The following is a 16997-nucleotide window of genomic DNA, read 5'->3' on the forward strand; positions in this document are numbered from 1 at the left end:
AGTCTCCTCAACCTCGTTCTCCTGAAGTGATCCAGTGGCGTTTTTGGAGTCGCTGCTCCAAATACCTGTGGTTGAGAGATCCGCTGTCCGCCTGTGAGTGATCTCCGTTGCTGTGCTATTAAGAAAGTTTTTTTGCTCATTCCTAATTTGTGCCAAGAGCGAATGGACGTTTTCCGACCTGACAGTTGGCTGCAGTATACGGCATAAACCAGCATTTTTCAGGTAGAAGAATATAATTTTCTGGAAATACTTTCGTTCTCTGCTAGCATCCTGTCTCGCGTGCATCATCTTGTTTAGAGACTGAAGGTGTTTTCGTCGCGCGCTAATTGACGCTACATTTTCAAATAACGCTGTGTTCTTTTCATTTGCATTTGCATTTTCTCCATGCGCACCACATGACGCCATGATTTCTACAGTAAAGACTAGACCGCTGCCATTTTTTCCACGTTTCTCTTCCGTGTATGAGTCCGGTCACATTGTGGAAGACTAGACCGCTTCAATCGTTACCAAACATGACGCCGTGATTTCTATAATAAAGACTAAACCGCTGCCACCTTATTTATTGTATGAGAACTTTTAACTTCTCACCTTGTTTCCTACTCAACTGGAACATTGATCCCAAATAACTTATTTAACTTTAATTATTCCTCTACCATTTCAAAAATCAGGAGACAAACTTGTGTGATTCACCATGGCTACACCTACTATGTCCCAACCACCTCCCTTTTTATCTGACAAAGGTGATCCTATCCTTACATGGAAACGATGGAAAAACCTTTTTGATTCGTATTTGATAGCCATAGGTGGAGAAAAGTTCTCCCCAGCTAGGAAACAAGCTGTTCTTCTTCACAATCTGGGAATTGAAGGGAGGAATATTTATAACAGCCTGGAACCCTTAACCATGGGTGGGGCTGAGGGTGAACCCATAGACGTGTATGAGATGTCTGTGGCGATGTTGGCGACACATTTCGAGTCTAAACTTAATGTAGTGTTAGAAAGGCACAAATTTTTCGCCAGATCTCAAGGCAAATTGCAAATTTCATCGCTGGTTTACGTACATTAGCACGCACTTGTGATTTTGGTGAAATCACGGACTCCCTCATTCGAGATCAACTTGTGCGTTGCACCAATAGCAAGAAAATTCAGGAGAAGTTATTGACAAAGAACGCCGACCTGAGGGTGGCGATTGCAATTGTCGAAGGAATGGAAAGTACCAGCAGCTGGATCAAAGAGGTGAACCATATCGAAGGAGATGGTCTCTCCACTATACAAGCACCAAGGATTCAAGAAGAAGTTTTAAGAGTTAGCAATGATAATAAGACACAAATATCAATTCAAGAGAAGAAGAGGGACCTTAAATCATTACGTTGTTACCGCTGCGGCAACATGGGTCATGCAGCGAACAGTCCCAATTGCTTTGCACGTAATTCATTATGCAGGAAGTGTGGGAAAAGAGGTCATTATGCTAGAGTCTGTAACAATGACAAAAGTAACATAGATTCGATCACTGAAAATATTAACAAGATGGTATTATATGTAGAATAAGAAGTTAACCAAGTTGAGTTCAACACTAGTATGGTAGATCAGGGACCTGTGGTCACTCCTGAGTGTACCATTAAACTGGATGATAAAACGGTTACAGTCCTGGCAGACTCGGGTTCTCCTTACACAATGGTTGGCGATAAGAACTGGCAGGCGATTTTTGGGAGAATTCCAGATTCCTTAATTAAACCTGATATCAACCCTGTCAGTTATGGGGGCACTAAAATTTATGTTATCGGGTACAAGATCATGAAAATTCAATTCGAAGACAAGGTCACCATAGGGAAAGTCTATGTGGCCAAACGTGGCAATAATTTGCTAAGTTGGCGACACCAACGGGACATGGGTATTAAATTGGATCCCAATTCAGATAATCAAGTTATGGTAGTGAGTAAGGTGAATGACCCGATGGAGATTTGTAAAGAATTCCCAAGTGTATTTAGTGAGGATTTAGGTTGTTTTGCAAATTTTGAACACAAAATTATACTAAAGAAAAATGCAACCCCGATTGTACATAAAGTCAGAAGAGTACCTAGGTTAATGTTAGAACCTCTCAAAGCGGAACTCGATAGATTGTTAAAAGCGGGGATAATTGAGGAGATAGAATCTTCAGAATGGCTAGCCCCTGTTGTTTTGGCACCGAAGGATAACAGGAAACTAATCTGCATGTGTGTAGATCTCAGAGATCTTAATAAGTATATTTGGGTAGATCGACAACCTCTACCTAATATTACGGAAGAGTTATCATGCTTGGGTGGTTCAAAAGTGTTTCGTGTGTTGGACTTATCCTCAGCTTATCATCAGATTGCCTTGCACCCTGAGTCCAGACACCTTACCTCCTTTGTAACACCTTTGGGGGCTTATCAGTTTTTACGAATGCCCTTTGGTCTGGCCTCTGCGGCTGCATGTTTTCAACGCATCATGAAAAAAGTCTTAGGTGGAATCTCTGGCATATTATATTTCCAAGATGACATTTTGGTTCATGGCAAGACTGTGGATGAACATGACAGGATTTTAAGAGAGGTTTTGAGCAAGTTAGTGGAGGCCGGCCTTACTGTTAAGAAAGACAAATGTAAATTCAGGGTCGCCTCTGTGACATATCTAGGACATATTATTTCTGGGGAGGGAATCAGACCCAAGCTAAAGTTAGTTGACTCTATAGTCCATGCACCTGAACCTAAAGATAAAGATGGCGTGAGGTCATTCCTAGGATTGGCAGAGTATTACTCTAAATTCATTCCCAATTTTTCTAGTGTGACACAACCTTTGAGAGTCTTGTTAAAGAAGGGTTGTGAGTTTGACTGGGGAGATGAATGCGTGTCTGCCTTCTCTTTTGTAAAGAACTGTATTGGTATGATGCCCACTTTAGGGCATTTTTGATGAATGTGCCAAAACTTATTTGTACACTGACGCAAGTGTCAAGGGTTTGGGGGCTGTTCTTACCCAAAGGGTGGAACAAGAGGAGAAAGTAATTGCTTTTGCTTCTTGTTCCCTCAAAGAAGCTGAACAACATTATTCTGTCATAGAAATTGAGGCACTTGCTTGTATGTGGGCAATCAAGCACTTCAAATTCTACTTATGGGGTTTGCCTTTTGTGGTGAGAACTGATCACAGGCCTCTTGTCCAAATCTTTTCCTCCAGGAAGAATGAAGAGTTGTCCCCAAGAATAAAGAATACGTAGGTGGGCGGACGGACTATTAGAGTTCAACTTTGTTGTGGAATATGTGCCAGGACCGAAGAATGTGGTAGCAGATTTTTTGTCCTGTTCTTCGGTTGTTAGTAGTGAGGATTCTGATGATGAGGTTATCATTAATTGGGTGAGAGAAGCAGCCATCAATGAAGAGGAGTGGATTTCGGCTGTAGAGAAAGATTCAGACAGACATAAACTTCGAGAGTTCATTGTAAAAGGTTGGTCGTTGCACAAAGACATTCCTGACTCTTTGAAAGTTTATTGGAATGTAACAGATGAGCTCTCTCTAAATGGTAATGAGCTATTTAGGGGTAATAAATCTATACCTCCTGAAGGTGTGAGGAGTAAGATTCTTAATTTGGCTCATGAAGGACACCTGGGTAGAAGTTTAACGAAATCCAGACTTAGAACAATATACTGGTGGCCAGGGTTAGATCGTGATGCTGAGGCCGTTGTAAAAGACTGCATGAGTTGTGCACACAATGACAAAAGTAAGGTTGTAGTGAAAGCGCCACTTTCTCCCATTGAGATTCCGAACAAGCCCTGGGCCAAACTGGGTCTTGACTTTATGGGTCCCTTTCACCTCTTATCTGCGAATGAGCGATATGTCATACTCATGGTAGACTATGCGTCTAAATGGGTGGTGACCAAATGTGTCAATTCCTTTGATACTCGGACTGTGATTGAGTTTTTGAAAGAAGAGTTTTCTAAGGAGGGTATACCTAGTCATTTGATTACAGACAATGGTGTACAGTTGACCTCGCATGACATGAAGCTCTTTTTAGACTCCCTAGCTATTGTGCATTTGAGAACAGCACTGTATCTGCCCCAGGCCAATGGTCTCACTGAACGTATGAATAGAATGGTCAAGGCTTGTGTGCAAGAACCTATTGAAACCAGGGCTCCTTTGACTGATCTCCTGAGGGATTTGTGGTGGGCACATCGCAACACTGCTAACAGCATCACTAACATAGCTCCTTTTGAATATATGAGAGGAAGATTAGGTTGCACTAAGCTGTTTCCAGCATGGTTCAGGGACAGTTTGACGCAGGTTGATCTAGATCTAGGGAAATTTGACAAGGCACCAGTTCTCAGAGAGAGGTATCAACGTAATTACAAGTTGCGCTTTGATACCAAGCATTGTGTCTCTAGTGTGAAATGGAAGGTTGGTGACTTGGTGTTGGCGAGAAATCCTTGTTTCAATACCAAGGGCAAATCATCCTTCAAGGGCCCTTTTCGAATCAAAGTGGTAAAGAAGAACATTGTGATTCTTGACAATGGAGATGCGTGGAGTATGTCCAGAATTGCGAGATGGAGGGGTGTAGCAGAAGACTCTCCTACTTTGGAAGATCAAGGAAAGAATCAGCATACATCCAAGGAGCTACCACGCTATAAAAATCCATCCAGATTATGCTCCAAACCCCTCTGGATGAGAGACTACGTATCTCGACTTGCGTGTTTCTCTTTCTGGTTTATTTCATATGCATTCTTGTTACAATGTTCATTTATTCCTACCATGTTATGTTCTTCTATTCTGTTTTAATACTGGTGTGTTCTTGTTACAATTTTTGTTATCGTTTTTTTATTTTGGGATTTTAATGTAAGGGAAGGGGATGTGTTGTAATATACCTGGCATGCTGTAGGCCTGGAACCTCGGTGATGTTAGTGTTCCAGGATTCTCATTCTGGAGCCTGGTGACACTGTGGTTCCAGGCAGCCATTTGTGGTGCGACGGTTGTTGGTGTCCGTTGAGACGGTGTTCATCCCGTCTCTTGCTTTGGGTTGGTTACGAGAAATAAACCTCTTCCTTCAACCATTCATGACTACGTCTTCGTAACAGAAAGTTGTGTAGATTCTTAAACTTTGGAAAGCCTGGCGCTCAGGGTAAGAATGATAGGGAGTGTGGGGTGAAGATGCAGCATGTTGTCCAAGGTCATGCCCCTGCTATTGGTGGGGGCATGAACAATGACAACATTAATACTCATTGGTTTTACATAAAAAAACATTGCTCTAGTGCAAGGGTGCCCAACTTAGGTCCAGTAGAGTCGGATCCATGCCGGATATGCAGGATATCCAGAAGATATATATGAATATCAGAAATGAACAGTTACATATTAAGCTCATCAGAGGTCACCTGAAAACCTGGCATGGACGGCCCCGCCTCCCACTGCAATGGAAACCATTCTCTAACACACAGGATGGGGGAGAGTGATACTGCTTCCTACCTGGCCTCATGCAGGAAGGAAGCCAGAGACAGTGTCTGTTAAATTCACTGCAGACAGTGGCAACTTGGAACGATTTCACATTTAAGGCTACACCCAACATTGTATGCAGCTTGCCAGGCTGTGAGCAGGCCCAGGGTTTGCACAGACATGAACAGATCCAGCTCTGCTTAAGAGGCTCAGCACTGGTTCTGTAAAGTGTCCATCCCTGGCCAGCCACAGTGCACGCGAGGAGCTACTCATCCGGTTCTGTGCTCTTGTGCAACAAAGGGAAAGTAAAGTAACCTGATTTCTAAAGTGTTTGCCAGTTCCATATGCCACGTTCCTAGCACCGTAAATAACAGGTATTCATATCAGCCACTTTATATACCTTGTGAGGAAAAAGCGTCGAGCCCGCTGGGTTTGGATTTAAGTATGTGACCTGTAAGTCATGCTCAGGTACCAGCAGGGGGCACTTTACTAGTGAGCCGACTTGGAGGCTGCCCATGACAGACTCAGCCCCAGCCCAACCCACCTTTCTGAGACAAGAATTTGTTACAAAAGCTCCTCATCCCCCGGTAGGCGAGACCACCCCTGGCTCTCAGCAAAGTCCTGACAGCCATCATCTCACCCCTTGAAGCACCTAGAAACTCTGCTGCTAGGCGCTCTCGAGCACAGTGTCAGTCCCAGGGATGCTTGCGTGTCTTTGACGTCTTCAGGATGCCCTCGCGCTTCCACATAAAGTGTAGCTCGTGACGCTCATCACCAGAAGGGAGATTATGGTTGGGGCACAGAAGCTAGACCCCAGGCGCTACATTATATACATTGCACTGATGCTACAGCATTTGGGCCCTGTCATTGAACGCCTTTATCTTGGTTAGTCAGCTTAAATGTCTTTTTATTTAGCAAGTTGATGTGCTTCAAATGTCATCACAAAACTGCATCAGTACAAGTGTAACATATGCATCCCAGAAATGCAGAAGTGTTGGTTCAACACTGCACTACCATTGGTGCAATGTATGTAATCCCACCCCAAGGGGGACTGAAAAATGCAGTTAAGGAGCAAACTTTTTTTAGCTCAAATCACTCAGATGTGTTTTTATAACTTGTTACCTGGTTTCTTGACAGCAGTGTGAATGATGACCCGAATTGCAGTCTGGATAGGGCCTGGCTAGTGTTGGCAGCTCTTTCATGGCACTAGCACTGACAGGGCGTCTGAACCTTAATAAGTAAACTTACAAGGAGACGCGACGAGGTCGATGAACCTTTTGACCAAAGTATGACATGTTCCCACCGTATATGCCCAATCCCATCACAAATCAATAATCAATAGACATTTACCATCAATGATGAATAATATTAGGAATCAATAGGAGTCTGTAATTGACGCACCATGACCTTTCAGCCATGAACAACCACACCTTTGGTTAAATGTTAGAATGTTTATTTTCCTATACTAACAATGCTAGTGTCACGCAAGTTAATCTCAAAATCAAATGATAAACATACAGAAACAAGACTGGCAATCCGACTGCGGAAAAACCTCAATCTAATCAAAGCTTGCACTACTACACACTCTGATATCACAGTGCAAATTAAAAATAAGAATATCTGTGCAACGGTTATCTTATACATCTAGTTTCAGCAAGGTAAAGACTTTAATTATTAATTCAATAGCAGGTCTCATTAGTGAACTCCTGAACTAACATCAGATTAGCATCAGCATGTTGGGCTCCATGCAAATTTAGAAAACCATCTAGCTATGGCTCTGTCAAAATATAGCGGTTGGTACCTAGAAAGAAAAGCAAGTAGACAATACAGTCGACATTCTAAGATATTACCTATCCTCAGTATGGATCAGCAAGCAGAGTCAATCGTCGTCAGGACATCAGCTCGGTCAACAAGGCATCAGGCAACGTTCAGTAAGGGCAAAGTCTTTAGCATTAAAGTTAAGCAAAGTCTCTTTTCAAGACGCAAAAATAAAGTACTGTCCTTTCGGCTAGCGAGGAATGTGGCAAAAGAACCTGTCTCTCCTCTGTGCAGTGCGGATATATCAAAGTCTGTAAAACTATCTCCCAAAACCCTTTTGGTCAAGGGATCGCATGTTAGCACTTTGTCCAATAAACTTAAAACATTCAATTAGTGATTTCTAGTATTTCACAGTTCACATGTCAAGGATTGGTCCAGCTTGCGATGTCCTCATCATCCGGCTCGTCAGGTAACAATATTGTTGCATTTCGTACCACAGTCAGTGTCTCTATAGTTGTCTCCTGAGAAAGTCCGTCTAGCACATGATCATTCTAATATGTAGCGAAAGACAGGAACAACATTTTCTAGCAAGCAGTTCTCATGAGAAGAATGTAGTCACAAGCACATTACTTCATCCAGTGGAAAAATACAGTTTAATCCCTTCAAGCAAACAGTTTATTAAACGCGTTAAAAAATGCAGTTCAACATGAGGCCGGGCGACTAGGCCAAGACCTCCGCTAAGTTAAAGCTTTCAATTAATAAAGCTAACACTTAATATATAACTCAAAATGTGATGTATTACTACATTTATAAAACATATGCTCAATATTTCATTTTTAATATAGCATTAGTATTACATTTCGTGTACATTGGCAAACACTTCTCGTGGGCACATTTCAAATGCGTGCATTATTTTCCCTACGTTATTACAATTTCTATGCAATCTCATCACTCAGTATACATGAATATTCATTAATAATTCTTGTTAAAACTCCTGCACTAGCAGCACAATGGCTCCAGATGACAAACAAGCATTTGCCGCGGTAATAGATCTTGCCTATGTGGGATCTATTGGTTTTGTGAATTTATTTTAGTTATATAGTACAGCTGCACGGGCGTCAGTGCAGCATGGCTGAATGTAAAATAAAAGTGATATGACGTAATTAATGCTGGCTGTGTCGCACAACTTTTTTCTTTACTTTCAACCATTTTGCAACATGGCTAAAACATTGGCAAATCCAATAGATCTCACACAGGTGAGACCTATTGGCTTTGTCAATGCTTGTGTTCCTTACAGCTAATAAACTGTAATTCCTGTAATATAGCACAGTGAGCTATGAAGGAAGTGACTCCTACACCTTGTAACCCTCACTGTATTATGCAACAATCATCGTGTACATTGATTTACATACTGCATGATTTATTGTCAAAGTACAAGCTGTGTGTAAAGGTGTCTGATGCTGAAATATTTTACACACTCCCCGAGCACCCCGTGTACATTGTACAGCTGCCCTTTGAGTGGGTGAAATGATTTGCCCCAATCACACAAATTCTCAGTAACGAACTGAATGTAAACAAGACAAGCGTGAGGGGGGCCCAGAACAAACCCTCCCCCTCTTCTGAGGCGGTCCACAGCTCAGATTGTGTTATAATTTACAACTAACAGGTTTTGCCCCGCCTTGCAGACTTGGACAAGTTCTATTCACAACCTTGTTCCCATATTCAGTTGTTGATCAGTCCTGGAGATCGAGGTAGTCTCTCTTCCCACACACAAGACAGAAGTTTTTTGTGTCGGCTCCCAGCGCACTGTGCAGAGAGAGGGGCAGGTCGTGTACTTTGTGACATGTGCAGCACCTGTGATCCTGGACAACTCAGGGGGTATCGGCCGCACACACTGCCAGACGGAAACCTGAAATCTGAAAAACATCAGGACTTTTACCAGGATAACTGCGCACTGCAGGATACTGTCATTTCACTACTAACTGAACTGTCACCCAGTCACGGAAGGTTCTATGGTGTAATGGTTAGCACTCTGGACTTTGAATCCAGCGATCCGAGTTCAAATCTCGGTAGAACCTGTTATGATTTTATTTATGTAATATACCTCACTAGACATGAAAATTATATATATATATATATTCATTTGTAAATGATCGTATTGCGACTTTCTGCCATTCATATCTTCGTCTTTCTCTTATTTTTAAAATGTCAGTCTAGTAATAATTAAAAGCGAGCTAATATATTTTGCAAAGTTTACATGATCTTTGCGTGGCTTTACATTTTTATTTGAATATATGAGTGATATCTTAAAATTGTAGCGCTGAAGTATTATTCGTCATATACATTAATAATAGAGAACAAGTTAGGATATAGTTTTAAAAGTGTTTCCGCCCGGTTTCGAACCGGGGACCTTTCGCGTGTGAGGCGAACGTGATAACCACTACACTACGGAAACTCACCTGCGTTAGATTTTTGGGAGTTATTCCATGAGAATGGTATTGCTGAGATGTACTCCTACTTTGTATTTTTATTTGGTGTAATTAGCCTTTCTATGTCTATATTTACAGATTAAACGGACTCTATGATGATTCTCTTTCTGCCAATAGCAGCCTTGGATGGAGCATCCCTGCTTAATTTTCTAATAAATGAGCCTTTTTTTGTTAAACAGTTTTTAATTTGCTGCTCTCTCCGATGCGCCACTCTTCAGTCTTTTTCATTACCCATTTTACAAAGAGCCACAAAACAAACACGAGTGTAAACTTCACAGAGGTGTTTCCACCCCTCCAGAGGGCCTGTCTCAGCATTAGTGGCTGTTCACGTGTCTCTTTAAAACCCCTCTGGGTCTCTCTTCTCCTTGCTTCAGGCAGACCTTTGGCTCTTACTGTTTTTGACACCAGAAAGCCCATAGACAGCAACTGGACAATATCATTTCCGGCTGTTGACAGGCTTTGTTCTCTGTGGAGTTAAACTTGTCACACACACTTCATGGCTTCTTAACACCTCCAGGCTGCTCTGTCCGGATCTGTTGTGTGCAGAGAGGATGGGCTGTCATTGGGGGGTCTCCAGGGGTTGCAGCTGCGACCCCTAGCTTACCTCCTGTGCCCCCAGCACTGTGCTTGCGACCCCTGGGCTGAAAAGAAAGCAACATACTTGAAAAAACAAATATTTAGTGTTGAAAGTGGAGCAGACCCCAGTGAAAAGCGTCTCTGTGACCCTAAAAACGTGAGGAGAGATGACATACAAGAAAGAGGGGGTGGGATAGAGAGGGGGTGAAGGGAAAGACCATGAGAGGAAAATAACTAACTGTTGAGCAGTAAGGGGGCGCTACAGAGAGACGCGTGATATCTTGTGAGACAAGACAGCTGTGTGAGTGTGTGTGAGGGAGACGGGGAGATTAAAGAGAGTCAGAGACAGGTGCCCGGAGTGAGAGGGATATAGACAGGTGTGAAAGGGAATGAGACAGGTGAGAGCGACAGGTGACAGACACATAGGGCCTGATTTAAGAAACGTGGCGCTGTATCCAATGCATTCAATGTAGCGCCACTTTTCTTGCGCCCCTTAGCGCCCCCTAACGCCACCATGTGTGCACCTTATTTAACATACAGCGCACCACGGCAGTAGTTAGAGAACTAGAGTCAAACATTTTGACGTCAGTTTGGCGCTTTGCAGGATTAGTGTCAAAAATGTTGACGCTAATCCTGCAAAGCACATTCAGTCCCACTGAAAACAGTGGTGTGCCTCCTTTTAACGCCTGCTCTGTGCAGCCATTAAAAATGCCGTTATAAATGGAAGAAATAGATCTTTTAGATTTCATTGCACCATTTTTTTGGCCCCCTAACCGGGGAACACCCCACTTGCATACATTATGCCTGGCGCAGGTATAATGTGGCACCAGGTATTATAAAGTGTTGCAATGCGTGTATTGCGCCAGTTTGTAAATATGGCGCGGGGAAAAGTCCACCGTAGCTCCTTAGCTCTGTCTTAGCGTAAACAAAATGATGGTAAGGGGGCGCTAATGTGGCGCATGCGGCTCTTAAATCTGCCCCGTAGACAGGTGACAAAGAGCCAGATGAGAGTCAGCGAGAGGGAACCCTGGTGAGAGGAGATGACGGTGTGAGACCTGCGATAAAGGAAGAGACCGATGAGAAAGAGATAGCTGCGAGAGACAGGAAGAGATGCAAGTGACAGGTGTGAGAAAAGTAAAGAGCTACAGAGACAGCTTGGGATAAACAACAGAGAGGCGGAGGGAAGCAGGTGCATCTTGTCAGGAGGATGAAGGTCACAGATGGACAGTTCAGAGAAGTGGTGTGAGAAATGGGAATGTTGGCTGTGGGGGTGAAACACAACTCAAGCAACAACCACAGTGTTTGTCAGGGTGAACCACAAACATTCCCAAAATTAACCCGTGCTTAACCCTCAAGTAGCTTGGCGCGAGAGCAGTCAGGCTTAGATTACAAGCAATGTGTAAAGTATTTATGCATAAAGGAAAACACAACACAAGGAAAATCCCACACCTATTTAGAAAAAAACAGACTAGATTTAAATCAATTATTAGACAGCAAAACAACAAAAATGTAATCATTAGAACTGGATATATGTCATTTCATAGATTTAAGGTAAAAATAGTGCCTAAAATCACACAGCGCCACTCATGGTTATCTCGTCATGTGAGACTAGGTGAAAGAGAGAAGTTCAGGCCAACAGCGATGGAGCGTGGGCTCGATACAGGGACCAGGTTAGTTGCAGTGAAAAAGTTACTTTCTAAAGTCCAGAGCAAATAGTTCTATTCCTGGTGGAGTAGGGCACGAGTAGCAGGGAGAGTGTTGTGGATGGTTGTCGCTGCAGCACGAGGAGCAGCCTGGGCATTTAGGACAGTAGTTGCTGTAGCACAAAACTCCTGTTGGGTGTCATGGAGGGTCGTTTCTGGATCTTAGCTCACATGGACTCGATAGCAAAGAGCCAAAAACATTTTGATTAAGAGGAGTGCTGTAGGAGGCTGGCCTGGCTTGTAGTGGGTACCAATGGTACTTACACCTTGTGCCAGGTCCAGTTATCCCTTATTCGTAGAGTAATAGTGTTCTAGCAGCTTAGGCTGGTAGAGGTAGCTATAGCAGATCAGCTTAGGCTGAACTAGGAGACATGCAATGCTCCTACTATACCACTTATATCATATAGGTACTATATCATAAGAAAGACAGTACTCAGAGTTACTAAAAATAAAGGTACTTTATTTTAGTGACAATGTGCCAATAATATCTCAGAGGATATACTCCATCAGGAGGTAAGTAAAATACACAAAATATACACAGAAAACCAAATCAGGTAAGTAACACAGTCAGAAAGTAGCTCAAACACTGTAGAATACAGTGGGATGCAATAGGCCTAGGGGCAACACAAACCATTTACTAAGAAAGTGGAATGCGAACCATGAATGGACCCCTAGGCTAGTGTAGTGTGTAGAGGGTCGCTGGGAGTGTAAGAAAACACTAAGGGTGTCCAAGATACCGCACCCAAGACCCTGGAAAGTAGGAGTAAAGTACTACTATTTCTCCAGAAACAAACTAAAGTCGTGATAAAGGATTTTGCAAAGACCACAACAGACTGCAAAGCACTGAAGACGGATACCTGGACCTGAGGACCTGCAAAGGAAGGGGACCAAGTCCAAGAGTCGCGAAAGTGTCCGGGGGGCAGGAGCCCACTAAACCCTAGATGAAGGTGAAAAATGGCTGCCTCTGGATGCTGGAGGATGCAGAGTTGTTCCCTTGGCAAAATACCGTAAACAAGCCGTGCTAGCTGCAAGAGTCGCGTTAGAGAAAAAGGGTGCTGCCTGGGCCCAGGAAGGACCAGGATGTCGCAACTTGGGAGAGGAAACAGACGGGGCCCTCGGCAACGTACAGAGTCCATGCACAAGAAGGTAGAACCCGCAAAAGTCCTTGAACATGGGTTCAAGAAGTCTGAACACAGCAGTCATCTCAACACTGCAAAATGAGGTCCCACGACACCGGAGATCAACTCAGGGAGCTGAGCATCACAGGACAGAGTGCTGGGGACCTAGGCTCAGCTGTGCATGCAGGATTTCTTGGAAATGTGCATAGAAGCCCTTGTAGCTGCAGTTCACGCGGTGCACAGGATTACTGTCTGGAGAGGGGAGGCAAGGACTTACCTCCTCCAAATTTGGACAGTTGGACCACTGGACAGGCTGGGTCACTTGGGTCCACCACCTGTGTTCCAGGGGCCATGCTCATCAGGATGAGAGGGGTCCCAGAGTACCGGTGACGTTGAGGTTTGGTGCCTGCTGAAGCAGGGGGAAGATTCAGTCAAACCACAGGAGATTTCTTCAAGGCTTCCAGTGCAGGATGAAATCAGGCAGCCCCCAAAGCATCCACCACCAGGAAACAGTCGAGAAAGCCAGCAGGAATAGGCGCTACAATGTCGCTGGTAGTCTTCTTGCTACTTTGTTGCAGTTTTGCAGGCGTCCTGGAGCAGTCAGCGGTCGATCCTTGGCAGAAGTCAAAGAGAGAGGTGCAGAGATACTCTGGTGAATTCTTGCAAGTCATTATCTGAGGAAAATCCCACTGGAGAGACCCTAAATAGCCCTCAGAGGAGGATTGGCCACCTAGTCAGTTAAGCACCTATCAGGAGGTGTCTTTGACGTGACCTGCAGGCACTGGCCACCCAGAGGCCTCCAGAGTGCCCTCACACCTCTGGAAACAAGATGGCAGAGGTCTGAGACACACTGGAGGAGCTCTGGGTACCACCCCTGGGGTGGTGATGGACAGGGGAGTGGTCACTCCCCTTTCCTTTGTCCAGTTTCACGCCAGAGCAGGGACTAGGTGTTCCCTAAACCGGTGTAGACTGGCTTATGCAAGGAGGGCACCATCTGTGCCCTTCAAAGCATTTCCAGAGGCTGGGAGAGGCAAACCCTCCCCAGCCTTTAACACCTAATGCCAAAGGGAGAGGGTGTAACACCATCTCTAAAAGGAAATTTGTTGTTCTGCCTTCCTGGGACTGGGCTGCCCAGACTCCAGGAGGGCAGAACCCTGTCTGTGGGGTGGCAGCAGAGGTAGCTGCAAAGAAAACCCCAGAGAGCTGGTTTGGCAGTACCCGGGGTCTATAGTGGAGCCCTGGGGATGCATGGAATTGTGTTCCCAATACTAGATTTGGCATGGGGGGACAATTCCATGATCTTAGACATGTTACATAGCCATGTTCGGAGTTACCATTGTGAAGCTACACATAGGTATTGACCTATATGTAGTGCACACGTGTAATAGTGTCCCCGCACTCACAAAGTCCGGGGAATGGCCCTGAAGTATGTGGGGGCACTTTTGCTAGTGCAAGGGTGCCCTCATACTTAGTAACTTTGCACCTAATCTTCAGCAAGTGAAGGTTAGACATATAGGTGACTTATAAGTTAATTAAGTGCAGTGAAAATGGCTGTGAAATAACATGTGCGTTATTTCACTCAGGCTGCAGTGGCAGTCCTGTGTAAAGGTTTGTCTGAGCTCCCTATGGGTGGCAAAATAAATGCTGCAGCCCATAGGGATCTCCTGGAACCCCAATACCCTGGGTACCAAGGTACCATATGCTAGAGAACTATAAGGGTGTTCCGGTGTGCCAATTAAAATTGGTAAAAGTGGTCACTTGCCTATAGTGACAAATTTAAAGGCAGAGAGAGCATAAACACTGACGTTCTGGTTAGCAGGATCCCAGTGAGACAGACAAAAACAAACTGACATACATGTAAAAATGGGGTAGCATGCCAGGCAAGATGGTACTTTCCTACACAACCCCCCGTAAACGAGGGACAATAAGGCTAACCTTGCCCTGATGAGTGTTCATTGTCTAAGTGGAAATATCTGGAGAGTCCATCTGCATTGGAGTGGGTACTCCCAGGTCTATGTTCCACCATATAGTCCATTCTCTGTAGGGAGATGGACCACCTCAACAATTTAGGATTTTCACCTTTCATTTTTTTAAGCCATAATAGAGTTTTGTGGTCTGTTTGAATACTAAAGTGAGTACCAAAGAGGTATGGTCTCAACTGTTTCAAGGCCCAGACCACAGCAAAGGTATCCCTCTCTATGGCAGACCAACGCTTTTCTCTAGGGGTCAACCTCGTGCTGTTAAAAGCAAAAGGTTGATCCTGGCCCTCAGTGTTTAGCTGTGATAGAACTGCCCCTACCCCTAATTCAATAGCATAAGTTTGAACTATGAATTTTTTGGAGTAACAGGGCTTTTTAGGACAGGTGCAGAGCACATGGCCTGTTTGAGCTCATCAAAAGCCTTTTGACAGCTAGCTTTCCATAATACCTTTTTAGGCATCTTCTTTAACGTGAGGTCATTAAGAGGGGCAGCTATAGTGCCATAATTCTTTATGAACCTCCTGTAGTACCCAGTGCGGCCTAGGAAGGCTCTAGCTTGGGTTTGAGTTGTAGGGGGAGCCCATTCCACAATGGTCTGGATCTTCCCCTGCAGTGGTGCAATCTGTTCCCCACCTATCAGGTGGCCCAGATAAACCACTTTCCCCTGCCCTATTTGGCACTTTGAGGCCTTGATAGTGAGACCTGCCTTTTGCAGGGCCTCCAAAACTTTCCACAGGTGGACCAGGTGATCATCCCAGGTGGAGCTAAAGACAGCTATATCATCTAGATATGCTGCACTAAAGGCTTCCAATCATTGGAGGACTGTATTCACCAACCTTTGAAAAGTGGCAGGTGCATTTTTCAATCCAAATGGCATAACAGTGAACTGATAGTTCCCTCTAATGGTTGAAAATGCTGTTTTTGGTTTAGCATCTTCTGATAACTTAATCTGCCAATACCCTGCAGTTAAATCAAAAGTGCTTAGATACTTGGCAGAAACCAGTGTATCTATCAGCTCATCTGCCCTGGGTATAGGGTGAGCATCAGTTTTGGTTACTTGATTGAGACCTCTATAGTCCACACAAAACCTCATTTCCTTTTTTCCATCTTTACTATGAAGTTTGGGGACAAGCACCACTGGGCTGGCTCAGGGGCTTTCAGAACGTTCAATCACTCCAAGATCCAACATTTTCTGTACCTCTTGTTTAATACAGTCTCTGACATGGTCAGACTGTCTATAAATTTTACTTTTGACAGGTAAACTGTCTCCAGCACCAATTGGGTGCTCACACCAGGTAGTTGTGCCTGGAACAAGTAAGAAGAGGTCAGAGAACTGATCAAGGAGATTTATGCAGTTGTCCTTCTGCTCAGCAGTAAGGCAATCTGCAAGTACAACTCCCTCCACTAAGCCATCAGCTTCAGTGGTGGAGAAGAGGTCATGGAGAGGGTCACTCTTTTCCTCCTTCTCCTGATCTGTGGCCATGAGGAGGGTTAAGTCAGCCCTGTCATAGTAAGGTTTCAGGCGATTGGCATGAAGCACCCTAAGGGGGCTTCTTCTGTTCCCAGGTCCACCAAATAGGTGACCTCACCTTTCTTTCCCACAATGAGATGGGGTCCTCTCCATTTGTCCTGGAGTGCTCTTGGTGCCACAGGCTCCAATACCCACACCTTCTGTCCTGGGTGGTACTGAGTCAGGACAGCATTCTGGTCATGCCATTGCTTTTGGAGCGCTTGGCTGGCCTGAAGGATTTTACTGGCCTTTTTCATGTACTCTGCCATCCTTGATCTGAGGCCAAGTACATAGTCCACAATGTCCTGTTTGGGAGCTTTTAAAGGTTGTTCCCAACCGTCCTTCACAAGAGCAAGGGGACCTCTTACAGAGTGTCCAAAGAGGAGTTCAAAGGGGCTGAAGCCCACTCCTTTCTGGGGTACCTCCCTATAAGCAAAAAGG

General features: G+C 44.4%; 2 non-coding genes across 2 annotated transcripts; one reads left to right on the plus strand and one right to left on the minus strand.

The window, feature by feature from the left end:
* Window positions 1–9187: 9187 nt before the first annotated feature.
* Window positions 9188–9259, plus strand: TRNAQ-UUG (transfer RNA glutamine (anticodon UUG)). The gene has a single exon. It is a non-coding gene; the product is annotated as a tRNA-Gln (tRNA).
* Window positions 9260–9563: 304 nt separating this feature from the next.
* Window positions 9564–9636, minus strand: TRNAV-CAC (transfer RNA valine (anticodon CAC)). Its single transcript has one exon. It is a non-coding gene; the product is annotated as a tRNA-Val (tRNA).
* Between the last annotated feature and the right edge of the window lie 7361 nt (window positions 9637–16997).

This window comes from Pleurodeles waltl, chromosome 4_2 (assembly GCF_031143425.1).
Source record: "Pleurodeles waltl isolate 20211129_DDA chromosome 4_2, aPleWal1.hap1.20221129, whole genome shotgun sequence".
Taxonomy (NCBI): domain Eukaryota; kingdom Metazoa; phylum Chordata; class Amphibia; order Caudata; family Salamandridae; genus Pleurodeles; species Pleurodeles waltl.